This window comes from Piliocolobus tephrosceles, chromosome 5 (assembly GCF_002776525.5).
Source record: "Piliocolobus tephrosceles isolate RC106 chromosome 5, ASM277652v3, whole genome shotgun sequence".
NCBI classification, from domain to species: Eukaryota; Metazoa; Chordata; class Mammalia; order Primates; family Cercopithecidae; genus Piliocolobus; species Piliocolobus tephrosceles.
In genome coordinates, this window is record NC_045438.1 from 134,307,994 (window position 1) to 134,328,315 (window position 20,322).

Consider the following 20,322-nt stretch of genomic DNA (forward strand, 5'->3'; position numbering starts at 1 on the left):
CACTTTTGCCCCATCCAGAACAGCCAGCCCATGCCCCACACCCCTTACTTAAATCCTCACCCTGCTTTATTTTTCCTTTGTAACACTTGTCACTTCCTAATGTATTTGTGTGTGTATGTGGATATGTATTTTTTTTAATTAATAGATTTTATTTTTTACAGCAGTTTTAGGCTCATAGAAAAATTGACTAGAAAGTACAGAGAGTTCCCATACACCCCCTCCCACCCACACAGTAGCCACCCTTACTGTCCATACCGTGCATCCGTGTGGTACATTTGTTAGGACTGCTGAACCTACATTGACACATCATTATCACTCAGAGTCCATAGTTTACATTAGGGTTCACTCTTGGTGGTGTGTATTCTATAGGTTTTGACTCATGTTGATAACAGGTATCTACCACTGTAGTATCATACAGAAAAGTTGCCCTGCCCTAAAAATCCTCTGTGCTTTCTACCTATTTATCTCTCCCTGCCCCACCCCAATCTCTGATAACCACTGATCTTTTTACTATCTCCATAGCTTTTCCTTTTCCAGAATGTCACCTAGTTGGAATCACACAGTATGTGGTCTTTTCATGTTGGCTTCTTTCACTTAGTAAAACACATTTAAGGTTCCTCCTTGTCTTTTCGTGGCTTGATAGCTCATTTATTTTGAACACTGAATAATATTCCATTGCCAGGATGTGCCACAGTTTATATAACCATTCGCCTACTGAAGGACATCTTGATTGCTTCTAAATGTTGGCAATGAAATCTTGACATTCACAGGACACAGCAGCATGATAAAGGCCCTGATGGGCTGGGCGTGGTCGCTCACGCCTATAATCCCAGCACTTTGGGAGGCTGTGGCAGGTGGATCACGAGGTCAGGAGTTCGAGGCCAGCCAGACCAAGATGGTGAAACCCCGTCTCTACTAAAAATACAAAAGTTAGCCAAGCACGGTGGCAGGTGCCTATTATCCCAGCTACTCGGGAGGCTGAAGCAGGAGAATCACTTGAACCAGGGAGGCAGAGCTTGCAGTGAGGCAAGAATGTGCCACTGCACTCTAGCCTGGGCGACAGAGCAAGACTTCATCTCAAAAAAAAAAAAAAAAAAGGCCCTGATGAGGCCTACACTGTACACTGAAGAGCACCCTTTACCTGGGTTGAACCTAAAAGTAAATTTCCCAAATTTGACCATGGACAATCTGTCCAGGTGCTACCTCCCACCTCCTGGGTGCCACAGGAGCTCACACTAGGATGACAAGTCCCCTCTCTCAGCTGGGGCAGCCCATAAAGTCCTTGAAGGGGCTGAGCACGGTGGCTCATGCCTGTAATCCCAACACTTTGGGAGGCCGAGGCAGGTGGATCACCTGAGGTTGAGAGTTCGAGACCAGCCTGACCAAAATGGAGAAACCCTGTCTCTACTAAAAATACAAAATTAGCCTGGCATGGTGGCACATGCCTGTAATCTCAGCTACTCGGGAGGCTGAGGCAGGAGAATCGCTTGAACCCGGGAGGCGGAGGTTGCAGTGAGCCGAGATCGCACCATTGCACTCCAGACTGGGCGACAGGAGTGAAGCTCCATCTCAAAAAAGAAAAAAGTCCCTGAAGGAGAAAGACTATGGCTAAGAGCCACAGAGCAGGGCGCCAGAACCCACGTAAAGGGAACGGTGGAATTTGGAGGTTTGGAGCACATGTGCCCAGCTGGGGTGAGGACCCCTAGAGGAACAGTAGGAACTAAACTGCGACCCAACTCTGGTGCCCACAGGCTATGTGGCCCTGTGCAAGCCACTCCCCTCCTCTGTCCTGCAGCATTACTGTAAGATGAAGGGGCTGGGCAAGCCCAGGGCCCTTTGTCCAGAGCTTCAGAGGCTATCGGATGGGACCTTAGGTTGACTTCTAGAATTCAAAAAGTCTGGGTCGGGTGTGGTAGCTCACGCCTGTAATCCCAGCACTTTGGGAGGCCATCGTGGGCAGATCACTTTAGCCCAGGAGTTCGAGATCAGCCTGGATAACATGGCAAAACTCCGTATCTACTGAAAATGCAAAACATTAGCCAGGCGTGGTTGCTTACACCTGTAGTCCCAGCTACTTGGGAGGCTGAGGTGGGAGGATCACTTGGACCCAGGAAGTCGAGGCTGCAGTGAGCCATGATCGTGCCACTGCACTCCTGGGCAACAAGAGTGAGACCCTGTCTCAAAAAAAAAAAAAAAAAAAAAAGGTTAAACACGGTGTTGGCCGGGCGCCGTGGCTCACAACTGTAATCCCAGCACTGTGGGAGTGGGAGGCCAAAGTGGGCAGACCACCTGAGGTCAGGAGTTCAAGACCAGCCTGGCCAACATGGCGAAACCCTGTCTCTACTAAAAAATACAAAAATTAGCCGGGCGTGGTGGCAGGCGCATGTAATCCCAGCTACTCAGGAGGCTGAGGTAAGGAGAATTAATTGAACCCGGGAGGCAAGAGAAGGTTGCAGTGAGCCAATATCATGACATTGCCCTCCAGCCTGGGCAACAGAGTGAGACTCCATCTCAAACAAAAAAACCAAAAACACAAAAACATCGAGTTACCATACGACCCAGCAATTCTGCTCCTAGGTATATATCCAAGAGAAATGAAAACAGATGTTCACACAAACACACGTATATAAATGCTCTTAGATGCATTATTCATAAAAACCAAAAAGTGGAAACAACTCAAATGTCCATCAGTGGATGAACGGATAAACAAAATGTAGTATATTCACACAAGGCAATAGGATTCAACCATGAAAAGGAACGCAGTAGTTACATGCTACAAAGGAGGATGACCCTTAGAAACATTATACTAAGTGAAAGAAACCAAGGCCGGGCGCGGCGGCTCACGCCTGCAATCCCAGCACTTTGGGAGGCAGAGGCAGGCAGATCACCTGAGGTCAGGAGTTTAAGACTAGCCTGCCCAACATGGTGAAACCCCATGTCTACTAAAAATACAAAAATTAGCCAGGCAGGGTGGCACGTGCCTGTAATCCCAGCTACTTGGGAGGCTGAGGCAGGAGAATCTCTTGAACCCGGGAGGTGGAGAGATGGCAGTGAGCTGAGATTACACCACTGCACTCCAGCCTGGGCAACAGAGCAAGACTCCTTCTCAAAAACACAAAAACATAGGCCAGGCATGGTGGCTCATGCCTGTAACCCCAGCACTTTGGGAGGCCAAGGTGGGCAGATCACCTGAGTTTGGGAGTTCGAGACCATCCTGACCAACCTGAAGAAACCCCATCTCTACTAAAAATACAAAATTGGCCAGGTGTGGTGGTGCATGCCTGTAATCCCAGTTACTCGGAAGGCTGAGGCAGGAGAATCGCTTGAATCCAGGAGGCGGAGGTTGCGGTGAGCCGAGATCACGCCATTGCACTCGAGCCTGGGCAACAAGAGCGAAATTCCGTCTCAAAACAAACAAACAAATGAAAAAAGAAGCCAGTGACAAAAGGCTCATATGATTCAATTTATGTGAATCTTCCAGAATAAGCAAATTTATAGAGACAGAAAGTTGTTTGGTGGTTTCCAGAGCTGAGGGAGGGGGAATTAGGAAGTAGCTGTTAATGGATATGGAGTTTCTTTTTGGAGTTATGGAATATTCTGGAATTAGATAGTGGTTACCCAACTTTGTAAATATACTAAAAGCCACTGAAGTGTACATTTGAAAAGGGTAAATATTATGGTATATGAATCATATTTCAATAAAAAATGTGTTTATATAAAAGATCCACAGCTCCTTGGAGAGCTGGCTGAGTCCAGCTCTGAGGAACGTGGAACATCTTCACACCAGAAAGCACGGGCATTTTCAAAGACCGGTGTTAACGTATGAAAAGGATGTCAGAAGCCGGGCGCGGTGGCTTGCGCGTGTAATCCCAGTACTTTGGGAAGCCAAGGTGGCTGGATCATTTGAGATCAGGAGTTTGAGACCACCCTGGCCAACATGGTGAAATCCCATCTAAAGATACTGAAGATACAAAAATTAGCCAGGCATGGTGACACACACCTGCAGCCCCAGCTACTCGGGGGGCTGAGGCAGAAGAATCACTCGAACCCAGGGAGGTGGAGGTTGCAGTGAGCCAAGATCACACCACTGCACTTCAGCCTGGGCAACAGAGTGAGAACTTGTCTAAAAACAAAGAAAAGAAAGAAAGAAAATGATGTCAGAGTCCACTTGAAGAAGTTCCCACTGGCCAAAGATGAGACAATTTGAGCATGACTGAGAATAATGACTGCAAGTGCTAAAATACATCAAATTTATAAAAATCCATAATGATAATGAAAACCAAATTCTAAAAAAAAAAGAAAAAAATCTGCTAGTAACCACATATCTGCAAGAATGTGGGCCACTGGATTCTGCACATACTGCTTTGTGTAGTTGTGATTTGGTACAAGCACTCTGGAAAACAGTTTCACATTATCTATAAGGTTGAAGATCGCATACCCCATGACCTAGTGATTCCATTCCTTTGCATAAACCCTGGAGAACTGCATGCATATATTTACCTGGGGATATGTATAGAGCAGAATTTTTTTTAAAGTACTTTTTATTTTATCCCTTCATGGAAGCCAGCAGAACTTTTCCTAGTAGACAGAAATCAGAAAAAAACCCTGATGTCTGTAAACAGACTAGACTGGATATCATGGTTTATTCACATATTAAAAACTATTATATATAAGGAAAAATGAGATGCCAGGTACAGTGGTTCATGCCTGTAATCCCAGCACTTTGGGAGGCCGAGGTGGGCAGATTGCTTGAGCCCAGGAGTTGAAGACCAGCCTGGGCAACATAGGGAGAGTCCCATCTCTACAAAAAATTTTTAAAATTACCTGGGTGTGGTGGTGCACACCTGGGTGTGGTGGTGCACAGCCACTTGAGAGGCTGAGGTGGCAGAGGTTTTGAGCCCGGGAGGCAGAGGTTACACTGAGCAGTGATGGCACCACTACACTCCAGCCTGGGTAACAGAGTGAGATCCTTTCTCAAAAAAAAAAAAAAAGAAAGAAAGAAAAGCAAAGAAAATGAAAGGACTGATGCTACAAATAACAACCCAGATGCCTGGTAAAAAGAAAATGTTAGTTTAAAAAAAGAACAAACTTTAGATTCCAGGAGTGGAGGCTCATGCCTGTAATCCCAGCACTTTGGGAGGCCGAGGTGGGTGGATCACCTGAGGTCAGGAGTTCGAGACCAGCCTGGCCAACATGGTGAAACCCCATCTCCATTAAAAATACAAAAATTAGCTGGGCGTGGTGGCATGTGCCTGTGGTCCCAGCTACTATAGAGGCTGAGGCAAGAGAATTACTTGGGCCCAGGAGGCGAAGGTTTCAGTGAGCTGAGATTGCGCCACTGCACTCCAGCCTGGGTGACAGAGCAAGACTCTGTCTCAAAAAGTAATAATAATAATAATAAAATTAAAAATAAAATAAAAAAGAGCAGACTTTAACGAATACATAATTCATTACTTAAAATTTAAAAAGACCAAGTGTGGTGGCTCATGCCTGTAATCCCAGCACTTTGAGAGGCTGAAGCAGGAGGATCACTTGAGCCCAGGAGTTCAAGGCCAGCCTGGGCAACAGAGGGAATCCCCAAGTCTCTAAAAAAATAAAAATAAAAATAAATTAAAAAGACAGCTGGGCATGGTGGTGCACTCCTGTGGCGCCAGCTTCTCAGAAGGCTGAGGTGGGAGGATTGCTTGAGCCCAGGAGCTTGAGCCTAAATGGGCCAAGATCATGCTACTGTGCTCCAGCCTGAGCAAGACTCTGTTTCAAAAAAGAAAGAAAGAAAGAAAAATCAGAAAATTCAAAAAGAAACAGAACTCTTTGGTTTTGGATGCATACTTACATGATAAAACCAAAAACAAAGCAGTGAATAACCCTAACTATCTAGAATGGCGGGTTCCAATTGGGGAGAGAGGGGCTTGTGATGGGAATGGGTCTGAGGGGGTCCTTCGGTGCTGTGGCAATGTTCTGATTTGTTTTACCTACATGATGGAGACACTGGCTTTATATTAAATTTGTTAAAATGTTGCTGTGGTTTGAGTGTGTCCCCTTCAAAACACATGTTGAAATTTGATTCCCAATGTGGCTGTGTTGGGAGGCAGGGCCTAGTGAGAGGTGTTTGGATTACAGGGCACTGCCCTCATGACTAGATTAATGCCACCTTGCGGGAGCGCCGTGGGAACGGATTAGTTCCCATGAGAGCATGCTGTTATAAAGTGAGCCTAGCCTCTCGTCTGTGTCTCTTTTGCATTCGCCCACTGTCGCTCTGGCACCTGCTCCTGTCATATTAGAATGCAGCCAGGTGGTCCTCACTAGAAGCCACGCAGACCCGATGCCATGCTGCTTGGACTTCTCAGCCTTCAGAATTGTGAGCCAGATAAGTTCCTTGTCCTTTTAAATTACCGAGGCTCATGTATTCTGTTATAGCAACACAAAAAGACTAAGACAAATGTACAACCTATTTTATATATGTTTATATTTTTAAAAAGGAAAAAATATTCATTGGTCACCATTGGAGGTTGCTATAGCACCAACTCATTTCTTTAAAAATGGATAAACAGGCTGAGTGCGGTGACTGACACCTGTAATTCCAGCACTTTGGGAGGCCAAGGTGGGCGGATCACAAGGTCAGGAGTTCGAGACCAGCCTGACCAATATAGTGAAACCCCATCTTTGCTAAACACACAAAAATTAGCCAGGAGTGGTGGCGCGTGCCTGCAATTCCAGCTACTCAGGAGCCTGAGGCAGGAGAATCACTTGAACCCAGGAGGTGGATGTTGCAGTGAACTGAGATGGCGCCACTGCACTCCAGCCTAGGTGACAGAGGGAGACTCCTTCTCAAAAAAAAAAAAAAAGATAAATAGGCTCAGCGTGGTGGCTTACGCCTGTAATCCCAACACTTTGGGAGGCTGAGGCAGGTGGATCACGAGGTCAAGAGTTCAAGACCATTGGCCAACATAGTGAAACTCCATCTCTACTAAAAATACAAAAAATTAGACAGGCACAGTGGCATGCACCTGTAGTCCCAGCTACTCGGGAGGCTGAGGTAGGAGAATCACTGGAACCCGGGAGCCGGAGGTTGCAGTGAGCCGAGATCACGCCACTGCACTCCAACCTGGGCAACAGAGCGAGACTTTGTCTCAAAAAAAAAAGTATAAAGGGGCCGGGCTTGGTGGCTCATGCCTGCAATCCTAGCACTTTGGGAGGCTGAAGCGGGAGGATTACTCGGGCCCAGGAGTTCAAGACTGGGCAACATGGGGAGACCCTGTCTCTACAAAAAAATAAATAAATAGCCAGGCTTGGTGGCACAGAGCTGTAGTCCCAGCTACTGGGGAGGCTGAGTTGTGAGGATCACTGAAGCCCAGGAGGTTGGGGCTGTGGTAAGCCAAGATCATGCCACTGCTCTCCAGCCTGGCCAACAGAGTGAGACCCTGTCTCAAAAAGCAAACAAAAAAAAAAGGATGAAGGGAAGGAATGGAGCTTTTATCTTCCAGTATGCACCATGTTTCAGAATAACAAAATAGGTGAAGAGGAATAGTTCTTTGTATAAGTCTAGCTCATAAACGCAAACAAAATGATCCAATTAGAAAGAAAGTAACCATCTGGAGAGGAGAAAGTGTGATGGAAATCGGACTTGAGCTTGCAGTAGAGATGAGATGGCCAGAGCCCTCAGGGGTCCTCATCTTTCTGTGCCTCTGGTCCCCTAGCTGTCACAGGGAGTGCCTGTTCCCTGCAGACCACGATACCCCAGCAGGCCACACCCACAGTGAGATGGACATGATTCTCTTTTCTTTTCTCTTTTCTTTGCTTTTCTTTTCTTTTCTTATAGAGACAGCATCTCCCTATGTTGCCCAGGTTGGTCTTGAACTCCTGGGCTCAAGCAATCCTCCTGCTTTGGCTTTCCAAAGTGCTGGGATTACAGGCATGAGCCACCACGCCTGGCCTGGACATGCTCATTTGCATATATTTCGCATACTATTTCATGTCCAAAATTCACACAAATATTCCTGAAGTTCTGCCAAGAGAGGCACAGTCCCTCGGTGCAGCCCCTGGAGGAAGCCCGCAGGGCTGAGGTTTGGAACAGAGTGCTAGCCTCCTCTGCCGCAGCCCAAATGAGCAACGGTCAGAGAGGCCTGAGGGCCAGGGAACGGGGTGGGGGTCCTAGGGAGAGAAGGGAAATCCCGAGCTGACACAGGCCTGGAGTGCCCACCCCCGAGCTACTGCCTCATAGATGCCCATTACCAAGGCAGTCCTGGGGGGTGCCCTCTCCACCCTTACATTCCTCAGGTGGCAATTTTGTGATTTGGTTGCTCCCTGTCAGGATTGTCTTGGCCCTGTTTGGCAGGAAAGAAGGAAGTCCCCTGTGATTTGTCACCCGCCCCCAGCCCTGTCCAGGGGCCCCCAAGCTGAGCCAAGCCAGCTTTGCAGCTTACCAGGCCAGCTGGTGCAAGGGGGAGGGGCCATCAACACCCAGGCCATGCTGGGGCTGGTAGAAAGGCCCACCCAGCTGTCAGGGCCAATGACAAGGGTCTGGCAAGGGGGCAGAGGCAGGGATCCTGGGCCCTGTAGGGTAGGGGAGGCCTCCTATCAGAGGTGCCCCGTCTGGGGCAGGGCCAAGTGGGGCAGATGAGATGGCAGCCAGTCATCCAACACCTGGGGAGCAGGCAGCAGTGGCAGCCCAGTGTCCGATGAAGCTGATGATAGAGGTGACACCAGATATCCTGCTGGTGGCAGCGGGGGAGCATGGGGAGGGCTGGGGAAGGGGCTGCAGGAGCTGGAGAGCCAAATTCAACCCCGTGCTTTCGAATCTCAGCTCTATCATACATTTACCGAGAGACCTGGGCTGGGAGTTGCAAGTCTCTCTGCAGCCTCAGCTTACACATCTGAAGATGGGGTGCTGTGAAGGCGAAGGGGAGCCTGGCACAGTGCTAGCACATAGTTCATGCTCAATAGACATCTTGTTGTAATTATGGAAGCTGGGACTGCTGAGGGCTCAGTAGGAGTAACCACGGTGGTGGCGGCTAAATACTGGGCAGATCCACTCACTGGCAACTCCAGGGACAAGGACACAGTGTATGTCATCCACTGCTGAATGGCCCGACGCCTAGTTCAGCACACAGCACACCACACGCCATACATATTCATTTAACATTCAAAAGGATGAACGCGTGAGAGTAAAACTACAAACCAGCAGCCACTAAGACAGCTTGTCAGCTAATCAGAGGATCCGGAGTAAGAATCTGAGCCTAAATCTAACCGCTTCCTGGCTGTGCAACCTCAAGCAAGTCATTTTAGCCCTGAGAACCTCAGCTTCCTCCTCTAGGAAATGGGAATAATGATCATTAATAAATACCATCCCCACAGGCTTGTGGCAAGGCTCAAAGCAGAAATGGATATGGAAATAGAGGGGGCACTGCCAGTGTCATTCTATCAGGTGGGGTACCCATCTCTCAGCAGCTGTGGGTGCTGGCTGCCAACAGCTCACCGCTGCCCCCTTCCCCTGAGAGCTGCCCTCAGCTTACAGGAGCTGCCTCATCTGGAGATGCAGGGGGAGGCTAGGCCCTTCCCTGGGAGCAGCTTGCAGACAATGACCATCCGCTAAGGGGCTACAAAGGTCTGGCCCCTTGTCTGGAGGAAGGTAGCCCTGTGAGACTGGCTGTTCATAATCTAGAGCTCTCCGTGGGATCCTAGCTGTAAGCACATCTTTTCCTGCCCTAATACGAGCATGCCTGCAATAAATCATTTGCCTGGGAATTCCTGTCTCAGCTCTGCTTCCAGAAGACCAGACCTGAGACAGGAAGTATTTTGTAAACAATGATGACACACTAGGCACAAATATGTGTTTTTAAATTTTTTTTTTTTTTTTAATTTTAGGAAACATTGAAAGTAGAGGAGTTAGCAATGTGAGAGGAGGAGGCGGTCAGCTCCGTGGGCAGGGGTGAGGGGCAGGGGAAGGCCAGTCATGCTGCTCTGCCCCCACCCAAACCCTGCCTTCATGGAACGCTTGGGCAGGTAAGGGAGACAGACAAGAAACCAGCAAGAGCATAATGTCAGGGATAAGTGCTATGAAGATGATAAAGTAGGATCAGGGGATGGGGGACAATGAGGGCTATTTTTGATGAGAGTGTCTGGGAGGCCTCCCTGAGTGGGGTGATGTGGGTGGAGATGTGAACATTATGAGCCATGCAGGCCTTTGGGGAAGAGAATTCCAGGCATAGGGAATAGGAGTGCAAAGGCCTTGGGGTAGGGTGTTTGAGGGGCCCAAGAAATGACCTGGGGATCAGTGAGGCTAGGATGTACAAGAGGAGGTCTGGGCAGCCGGATCACATAGGGCCTTGTAGGCAATTATAGGGCTTTTTTATTCTTTCTTTCTTTTTTTTTTTTTTTTTTTTGAGACGGAGTCTGGCTCTGTCGCCCAGGCTGGGGTGCAGTGGTACAATCTCAGCTCACTGCAACCTCCACCTCCCAGGTTTGAGGGATTCTCCTGCCTCAGGCTCCCGAGTAGCTGGGACTACAGCTGTGTGCCACCATGCCCAGCTAATTTTTGTAATTTTAGTACAGATGAAGGTTCACCATGTTGGCCAGGCTGGTCTCGAACCCCTGACCTCAGGTGATCCACCCACCTCGTCCTCCCAAAGTACTGGGATTACAGGCATGAGCCACTGCATCTGGCCTGTTATAGGACTTTGGGCTTTATTCTGAATGGCAGGGGAGTCATTGAAGAGCTTTAGCAGAGGAAGGATGTGATCTGATTTAAGTTTAAAGGACCTTTGGTTGGTGAGGCAAGGACGGGGCAGGAAGACCAGGTAAAGACTGCTGCAAACATCTAGGAGAGGATAGTGGAGGCTGAGAAGGGAAGGCAGCAATGGAGGTGACAAGAAGTGGGTGGATTCTGGGTGTTCTGAATGTAGAATTGAAGGACTTACTGATGACAAGATGAGGTGTCAGAAACAGACAAATGCAACTCCCAATTTACAGAGAGGACAGAAGAACATACTAAACAACACCAAAGGGATGCAATCAACAAAATCCAGTCTGCAGGAAACACAGCAGGACAAACCACCTGCTTTCTCCCATAAACTGCAAAAGAATAAGAAAAGATGGAGAGGAGAACTGTGGATTGAAAGAGACTAAGACATATCAATCAATCACAATGTGTGAACCTTACCTGGAACTTGATTTAAACAAACTATTTAAAAAACAAGAAGACATATCTCAGACAACAGGGAATGTGAGTACTAAGTGAATATTTGACTATATAAAGGAATTAATACTTATTGGGTATAATAATGGTATTGTGATTACGTTAGAAAAAGTCCTTATCTTTTAGAGAAATATCTTGATTGAGATGAGACTGGACATGTGTTGGTATCTGTTGATGCTAAGCCATGAGTATATGACTGTTATATAACATTTTCTCTACTTCTGTAAATGCTTATGTTTCACAATAAAAAGTTTGCAAATAAAAGAAGAGGAAACAGAATCCAAGGAAGGGGGTTGAGTGGCCCTAGGCCCCTTAGTGAGTCACTGTCAGGGCCAAGACCTCAGCCTAGACCCCCAACCCCCAGCCCTCCAGCCCTGCCTCGGCTGCCCCTCTTGTCCCCAGTGGCTTGTCAAGGCTAGACCCCGGAAACCCAGGGATGAAATGTGTGACCTCAGGGAAGGCCCAGATTGGGCAGAGTGGGGCTGAGGGATGCAGGGTCTTTGCCAGGCCCTGCAAGGAGAAGCAGGCCCTGGGCCACCTGTCCCAAAAGATCCAATGAGGTGGATCATTTAAAATGCCCTGCAGAAGCAATCCAGGCTGGCTGTCCCACCAGCCTCATGGCCCATGTCCGCCCTCGTGTTCCTGTGCTGATTTCCTCCCCAGCCCCTGAGCCCACCACTCACATTCCACCTTTGCATCTTTTTCCCTGCTGTCGCTCTGCCTGGAATGTACCCCTCACTCCCCCCATCTCTGGATCTGACCATCCTTTCCTTCTAGGTCTGCCTTCTGCAGAAGACAACCCTCTTTCAGTCTTCCAGAACACACCTGTCTCCAGTCTCTGAGACAAGAGGTTATCCCCACTCCTTGACAACAGGTGCTGAGACACAGAGTCTCACAAGCACAGCTTCTGGAGTCAGACTGCATGGCTGTGAATCTGGCTCAGCCACTAACTCACTGTGTGACCTCAGGCAAGTCACTTAACCTCAGTTGCCCCATCTGTAAAATGGAGATAACTGCATGAGGTTACTAAGAGGACTAAATGAGTTAATAAATACAGATAAACAAAAGAGTGCCTGGCACATGTCAGGGATCCCTGGCCCCTCCTTTGTGTCCCTACAGGACTCCCCAGTGGTACGCAACCACCACTTTGCCAGATACCCCACTTCTGCCATACTCCTTCTGCAACCCTCCTGATACCCAGATGTTACCTTACCTTACCCCCGTTCCCATCCCGCCAGGTTTCAGGCACCACAGGTCTGGGAGGAGGGAGAGGGGAAATAAGCCCATGAGGGAACCAGCTAAGCACCAGCCACAAATAAAAACTCTCCAAACATACGTGGCAGTATGTGACTCAAATGCCATCAGATTAAGGGGAATGCAGTTTACGTGCTCATTTTTTGAGCTTTCTAAGAAAAAAATTCCCAGTATCATCAAGTGCAGTTTTAATTTTTTTCCTCATGAGTAATGATATTTGTTTATAAAATGCAGACACAGCACAGAATGGCTGAAATAAAGTGGATGCGTTCTCCCTCCATCCCGGCGATAGGCCTCCCCCGCAGGTAGGCTCTAATCACAATCAGGTATGCAGTCTTCTACGCATTGTTATGTAAATATGAACAGAGAGGAACACATGTACATGTACTTTAAACATTGGATCATACTACACACATTGTTCTACAAAGCCACTTGCTTTAACTTATCAGTACGTTGTGACCATCTTTCCACACTGGTAATGAGCTCCGCCCTGTCTTGTCTCAGTGTCCCCAAGCACCTAAAGTGGTGCCTGGCAGGCAGCAGACATCCAGAGAGATCCGTTGACTAATCCCAGAACGAACAACTGCCTGAAATCACAGCGTACAAAGCTGTCTTGACTTTGTCACTGGTCCCTCTGACAGACATCTAGTTTCGCTACACTGACTGTCTCTGCTCAGCTAATCTTTGCACCCTGCTCAGAGTGTACCTGTGGAATAAGTCCCAAAAAGTGGAATTGCCAAGTCAAAACTGTGACCACTGTTGCCAAAAACACAGTGCTAACGTCTGCTCCCCGACTGACGTGAGAGTTCCAGTTTCCCACGCCCTCCGCCAGATGAGAGCTTTCTTAGGATGAGGACTTTTATTTCTTAAATGGATTAACCCTATTTAGCGATTCCACCCTTGATCACCACATCTCCCTTTGTCCCACCTGCATAAATGAGAAAACTATTGTTTTATTATTTCTCAGCATCAGTAAGGAGCCAAAATCCACAAATAAGGGGCTACTCTCTAGCCAGTATAGAAAGTTAACAGATGGGAAATTTGGAACATCTCACCTGTTTCTAAAAATGGATGTGTTAATGTTTCAAAACTGTCAACTTCAAACAAGTATCTATTGATTCTTCCCCCACACTCAAGAAGAGAAAATTCTCACCCTCTCTCCACTCCTCCCTATCCCAGCCTACACTGGCCACATTTAGTCAATAAAAATTCAGGGCCAGGGACGGTGGCTCATGCCTGTAATCCCAGCACTTTTGGAGGGTGAGGCGGGCAGATCACTTGAGATCGGGAGTTTGAGACCAGCCTGGCAAACATGGTGAAACCCCATCTCTACTGAAAATACAAAAATTAGCTGGGTGTGGGCGTGGTGGCAGCCACCTGTAATCCCAGTTACTCAGGAGGCTGAGGCAGGAGAATAGCTTGAACCTGGGAGGCGGAGGTTGCAGTGAGTTGAGATCGCGGCATTGCACTCCAGCCTGGGCAACAAGAGCAAAACTGCGTCTCAAAAATAAATAAATAAATAAAAATAAAATAAAATAAAAATTCAGGACACCTAGTTAAATCTGAATTTCAGATAAATGATGAATATAGTTTTTGTTTTGTTTTGTTTTGTTTTTGAGATGGAATCTTGCTCTGTCGCCCAGGCTGGAGTGTAGTGGCGCGATCTCGGCTCACTGCAAGCTCCACCTCCCAGGTTCAGGCCATTCTCCTGCCTCAGCCTCCTGAGTAGCTGGGACTACAGGCACCCGCCACAGCGCCAGGCTAGTTTTTTGTATTTTTAGTAGAGACGGGGTTTCACCGTGGTCTCGATTTCCTGACCTTGTGATCCGCCGGCCTCGGCCTCCCGAAGTGCTGGGATTACAGGCGTGAGCCACTGCGCCCAGCCAGTTGTTTTTTTTTTTATTAAAAATATGTCCTGTGGAATGTTTGGGACATACTTAGACTAAAAAATAACAAAAACACATCTGTCATTTTTCTGAAATTTAAAATTCCCTGAGTATCCTGCATTTTACATAGAAAGACTACCCTGGCCCCTACCCAGCATTTTAATATCAAGTGATTTTTAGCCTGGACAATGTAGTAAGACCCCAACTCTACAATAAAATTGAAAAATTAGCCGGGCATGGTAGCACACCACCTGTAGTCCCAGCTACTCAGGAGGCTGAGGTGGGAGGATCCCTTGGGCCTGGGAGGTCGAGGCTGCAGTGAGCTATGATGGTGTCACTCACTCCAGCCTGGGTGACAGAGCAAGACCCTGCCTCTAAAAAGAAAATAATAATAACAATATGGAGTGATTTTAAAATAATAGCCAAGGTAGGGCAGGCGCAGTGGCTCACGCCTGTAATCCCAGCACTTTGGGAGGCTGAGGCGGGTGGATCACAATGTCAGGAGTTCAAGACCAGCCTGGCCAAGATGGTGAAACCCTGTCTGTACTAAAAATACAAAAATTAGCCGGGTGTGCTGGTGGGCACTTGTAATTCCAGCTACTCAAGAGGCTGAGGCAGGAGAATTGCTTGAACCCAGGAGACGGAGGTTGCAGTGAGCCAAGATGGCGCCACTGCACTCCAACCTGGGCAGCACAGTAAGACTCCGTCTCAAAAATAATAATAATAATAATAATAATAATAATAATAATAATAATAGCCAAGGCCTCTTCTGCCCTCGCAGTTTTCAGATATCCTGCAGCCCCTCACACCCAAGGTTGAGGTCTTCAGAGGCAGCACCCAGGGGAGGGTGGAGGGGAGCCCCCCATCCCAGTCCCCAGCCCAGCCCTCCCCTCCAGGCCACCCTGCCCCTGGCTGGAAACCAGCCACAAAGTGTCCACAGCAGGTGAGTCTGAAGTGGCTACTGGGTTTTCTTCATTTGGCTTTCCAGTACATTCTAAATTGCTCCCCACAGACACGCTCCCTTTCTGGAAATGGCACCAGCAACTTCCCTGGCATTAGAGGTCCTGTCTCCCCAGAGCCAGCTGAGGCCAGGCTCCAGTTGATCTTGTCCCTTCAGCCCACCTCTGGGTTCCTCCCAACCCATCTTTCCTGGTGGTGAACACTATCTGTTGCCCCACGGGGTGGGTGCTGTCAGCAGGCGACCTCAGTGGGCAGATGCTTCAGGGACTGCTGCTACCACAGAGTCACCCGCCAGAAGGCATGCCCAAACCCAATGCCTGATGGGCACAGGATGCTGGGGTCTAGGGCCTGACTCTCCCAAGCAAATGGGCATGACCTGAAAGGCTATTCTAGCCCCAGGGCACCCTGTTGCCTGTTGGGACTGCATCAGAGTCCACTTCCCCTTCATCCAGTCCCACTTCCTTCCCTGTTTTCCACAGTGAAGCTCCAGGACTCCTCCCCTACCTGCCTGCCAATCCTCACGGCTACTTCCTGGGACCCTAACCTGCCCCCAGGTCCCCAGCCCAGCCCTCCCCTCCAGTCCACCCTGCCCCTGGCTGGAAACCAGCTACGAAGTGCCCGTGGTGGGTGGGTCTGATGTGGCTAATGGGTTTCCTTCATTCAGCTTTCCAGTATATTCTAAATTGCCCACAGCAAACCCATGTTACTTTGGTAATAAGAAAAAATAATAAAAGCTACTTTTCTTTAAGAAAAATGTAAAACCAAACCAAGCAACGTCCTTCTTATCTGGTGTACCCACTCCTCCCCCAACTCCTCCACCTGGTTCCCCAGGGAGGGCCCCCCAAATCAGTGAATGCCCACACCCCTAATGTCCTCTCCTATCCCTTCTGTCCTTCCAGACCTGTAGCCAGTTTCACTTCTCCAGGGAAGGCTTTCTACCACCAACTCATTCTTGCTGTGGGGATACCTGCAAACTTCCGAATGGGTTCCTCATCTCCTAATGGGAGAAGAGCGCAAAATATGTCCTGATATTGGTGAGGAGAGAAAGTGGATGATAGGACCAACAGTCACTCACTCAGTCCACAAGCCAGAGCTGGGTTTACTCTGTGCCAGGCCATGGGGCCACCGGAAGCAGCACACAGACTCTGCCCCCACAGACCCCACAGCCCAGCAGGGAGAGGCGATCAGAAGCCTGAGAGCACACTACGTGATGGGAGCGTTCCCAGGGGAGGCAGCCAGGCTGTGGGGAGGGGATTCATGGGTGGGGCTCCCAGCCCAAGCTGGGGAAGCCTCTGGACGGAAAAGGAGTCTCAGTGGGCTCCCGAGGGTGAGAGATTTGGGTGGGAAGGAAGAGGGAGAGAAGGAGACAGGAACAGCCTGTGCAAAGGCCTGCAGGTGACAGAAGCCCCACTTGCCAGAGGAACTGAAAGCAGCTCAGGGCAGCCAGGGGGCAGAGGGAGGGCGAGAAGGGAGAAACGGCCTGGGTGTGGGAACGGTGGCAGAGCCACGCTAGGGAGACTGCATGGCTGTTAAATAGTAACACGGGCCATTGTGGAATGAATGAATGATTGAGTGACTGAATGTGAACTCTGGGAAATAGCCGGTAACCTAAAGGAGAGGGTTGAGTCCCCTCTTGGGCTTTCCCTCTATTCCCCAGGACCAAAGAGCCACCCAAATCAGACAGTTCTCTTTAGGCCCTTCCTAAGCCTAGAAATGTTGATGTCCTTCACAGACACAGGCCTGTGGCTAGGCCAGAACCCTTGGTGGCAGCCTCTTCCTCTGAAGTGGGTTTGCTCCTCCACACACTAGGGTCATAAGACCCCTGAGAGCTTGCTAGGAAGACCCCAGAGGCTGAGGACGGCCTGGCTTGGGCCTTCCCAGCTTTCCTGATGTTGACCTGGATTTTCCCAAGGACTGGGACAGAGGCAGAGACCCTGGTCTAAGGTTGGCACCCCAGGAAGAAAGTGCCAACCCAGCAGCCTGAGGAGAGTCAGACCTTCACATCAGGCCTTCCCCTAAGCCAGGACCAGGCCTGGACACTCAAACCAGGGACCCATAAGATGCTCTGGAGCCAGCAGGTTGCAAGACTATCTCCAAAAGCCATAGCTGCCCATCAACTCCAGGCTTAGGAAGGGCCTAACCAGGCGTGGTGGCTCAGGCCTGTAATCCCAGCACTTTGGGAGGCCGAGGCAGGCAGATCACCTGAGTTCAGGAGTTCAAGACCAGCCTAAACCCCGTCTCTACCAAAAATACAAAATTAGCTGGGTGTGGTGGTGCATGCCTGCAATTCCAGCTACTTGGGAGGCTGAGGCAGGATAATCGCTTGAACCTGGGAGGCAGAGGTTGCGGTGAGCTGAGATCTCACCATTGCATTCCAGCCTGAGCAACAAGAGTGAAACTCTCCCTCTCAAAAAAAAAAGGAAGGGCCTAAAGAGAACCGCCTGGTTTGAGTGGCTCTTTGGTCCTGGGGAATAGAGAGAAAGCCCAAGAAGGGGCTCGACCCCCTCCCTCAGGTTGTCAGCTATTTCCCAGAGTTCACGTTCACTCATTCAATAAGCCATTCATTCCACAAATTATTTACTTGGTGTCAAACCCTGCTTTGGTGCAGGGGCAATGACAGAGAGGAATCAGACAGAGTCCCAGCCTGAAGGTGCTTCCAGTCTAGAAGGAGATGAACAAAACCAATAACCCAGCCACAAGGCAGTCCAAGAACATAGGGCGGGGGGCAAGGATCTCACCTGTGGTATCAGGGAAGCCGCTGGAGGGGGTGGCTTGAGAGTGGTGATTTGGACATGTGATAGAAAGGCCAGGACGGAGGATGGAAGCTAAATCGCCGACAGACAGTCGTGTTTGCACCCCAGCTGTGCCAGGGGCTGGGGCAATTTGGGTTATTTATGGTTGTGCCTAGAAATAAGCGGCCATATGTGTCACTGCCTATGTGGTGCAGAGCTGGGCTATTGTGGGTAGGGGCAGCTGGGGCTTGAAGCTGTGTCTGGCCAAGCTCCCGGGTTTGCCACCATGTCCCCTACATCCTGATGACCCTTTAACCTTTTCACGGCCTCTTGTAAGGTGAAAATAAGGGGCAGAGACAGTTCCAACAGGCAGCAAGTGACCTGGGGCTTGCAGGGGAGGGCAGTGCCCAGCAGCCCATGGCTTCTGTATCTGCGGGCCTTTTAGCATCATCACCTTCTTCTTGCCTCCTCCTCCCTCCCCGCTCCCATCCCAGCTGTGGGGGAAGGGGTAGGGGACAGAAGGAAATACCTTTAACCATAAGCCAGACAGGCATCATCTGCTGTGTTTCTCCCCAGCCCACTCTGATCCATAAATAGCCTACGCACCAAGCTGACACCAGCCCACCCACCCCTTCTGGTAGCAGTCCAGAGACCCGGACTGCCCGGGCCCAGGCCCCAGCTTCCCAAGGAACCTATTTCCGGCGCTTTTCCTGGGGTAAGGGCCTCCGTTGCCGGCTCGCTCCCCCAAGGGACCCAGCGCAGGGGCATCCTGACACTGCCTGGGTGATGCCCGAGAACTCTGTCCCCTGAAAGCATCCCCGGACGCGCACCCACTTCTCTCCAGGCAACTGCCCAACCCTTCCCGGGCTCTGGCCCAGGGAGATGTCAGTCCCGGCGCCCACTTCCAACACGCACTCCCTAACTGGACACGCACACACACAACCCCCCGCCCTCTATTCAAGGGCCAGACCCCTTACCTGGGGGCAGGAGCGCCGGGCACCATCGGCGGCGCCTCGGGGCTACGCGGGACGTCCGGGGCTCGGCCTCAAGCCCGGTCGACTTCCCGGGGGAGGAGGGGGCTGGCGCTGCCGCCGCCACCGCGTCTCTCTGGGATATCGCCGGGGCTGCGGGAAGGAGGAAGGTCAGAGCCGAGGCGGAGAGGGGGGAAGGATGAGGAGGAGGCGCGCACAGAGCAGCGCAGATTAGAAAGGCATTTTTAGCGAGCCAATGGCAGCGCGGCAGGGCGGCGCGGTGGCTGCGCAGGTGGACGCGCGGCTGCTGCCTGGGAGGCAGCAACCAGTTTGGCAGGCGCCGGGGGTGGCGGGTGGCGGGTGGAGAGTGGGGTCCGGCTCCCCGCCGCTTCAGCGGACCCCTGCCCCAGCAGTCTTGCTTGGTTCCCTACTCTGGGGGCTGCCCGCGGCCCCGCGCGTGCTGGGATTCCTCCCGTGCGCCCTCCTCCCTAGCCCTCCCAACTGGCGCGCTCGGAGCCCGGGGTGTTGCTCCCCGCCTCTTTCCCCATCTCCCCACCGCCCTGGCCTTTCCTCCTCTCCCGAGCCTCGGCGTCCCTTGGTACGTGCGGGTGCCTGCGTGGTGGCTGCGCCACTGCCCCACCGATGCCCACCCCCGCCCGCAGCTTCTGCCCTGTGACCCCATGGGGCAGGGTCGCTAACCCTTATGTCCTAGTTCCGGCAGGACCGTCTGTCGCCAAGCAAACTCCAGGCCATGTCCTTGGGCCTCTCTAGGGGCTTGGGGCCTAACAGGGGACCCTCAACGGCCTTCACTCTTCCGAACTTGAGCCCTGAATGCTGCCTGGAGCCTGGACACTGCAGTGGGGAGCGGGGCACGTACCTATTGAAGGCCTGTTCTGTATCAGGCACTGATGAGGATCTGGACTGCAGCAGAGGACAGAACAGACCAAAACTCCACCGTCTCATAGTTCACACATGTGAGGGAAGATAGATATTCAATATCAGCAGCTAAGAGTGTTTTTTTGTTTTGTTTTGTTTTGTTTTGTTTTGTTTTGTTTTTGAGACGGAGTTCCGCTCTTGTTGCCCAGGCTGGAGTGCAATGGTGCGATCTCGGCTCACTGCAACCTCCGCCTCCCGGGTTCAAGCGATTCTCCTGCCTCAGCCTCCCGAGTAGCTGGGATTACAGGCGTGCGCCACCACGCTCGGCTAATTTTGTATTTTTAGTAGAGATGGGGTTTGTCCATGTTGGTCAGGCTGGTCTCGAACTCCCGACCTCAGGTGATCCGCCCACTTCAGCCTCCCAAAGTGCTGGGATTACAGGCGTGAGC

The 20,322-nt window shown here is 50.4% G+C and overlaps 1 protein-coding gene across 2 annotated transcripts in view; it reads right to left on the reverse strand.

Moving 5' to 3' along the window:
- The window catches only part of PACSIN1 (protein kinase C and casein kinase substrate in neurons 1), a 75,214-nt gene extending 56,001 nt beyond the window's left edge, over nucleotides 1-19,213 (reverse strand). The window contains exon 1 of one of the 2 annotated variants that reach the window (XM_023212560.2): nucleotides 19,004-19,190. The gene's annotated coding sequence lies outside the window, so the exon portion shown is untranslated. Of the gene's footprint in view, nucleotides 1-19,003 lie in introns of both variants that reach the window. The other variant, XM_023212559.2, reaches the window with a different exon arrangement.
- Between the last annotated feature and the right edge of the window lie 1,109 nt (nucleotides 19,214-20,322).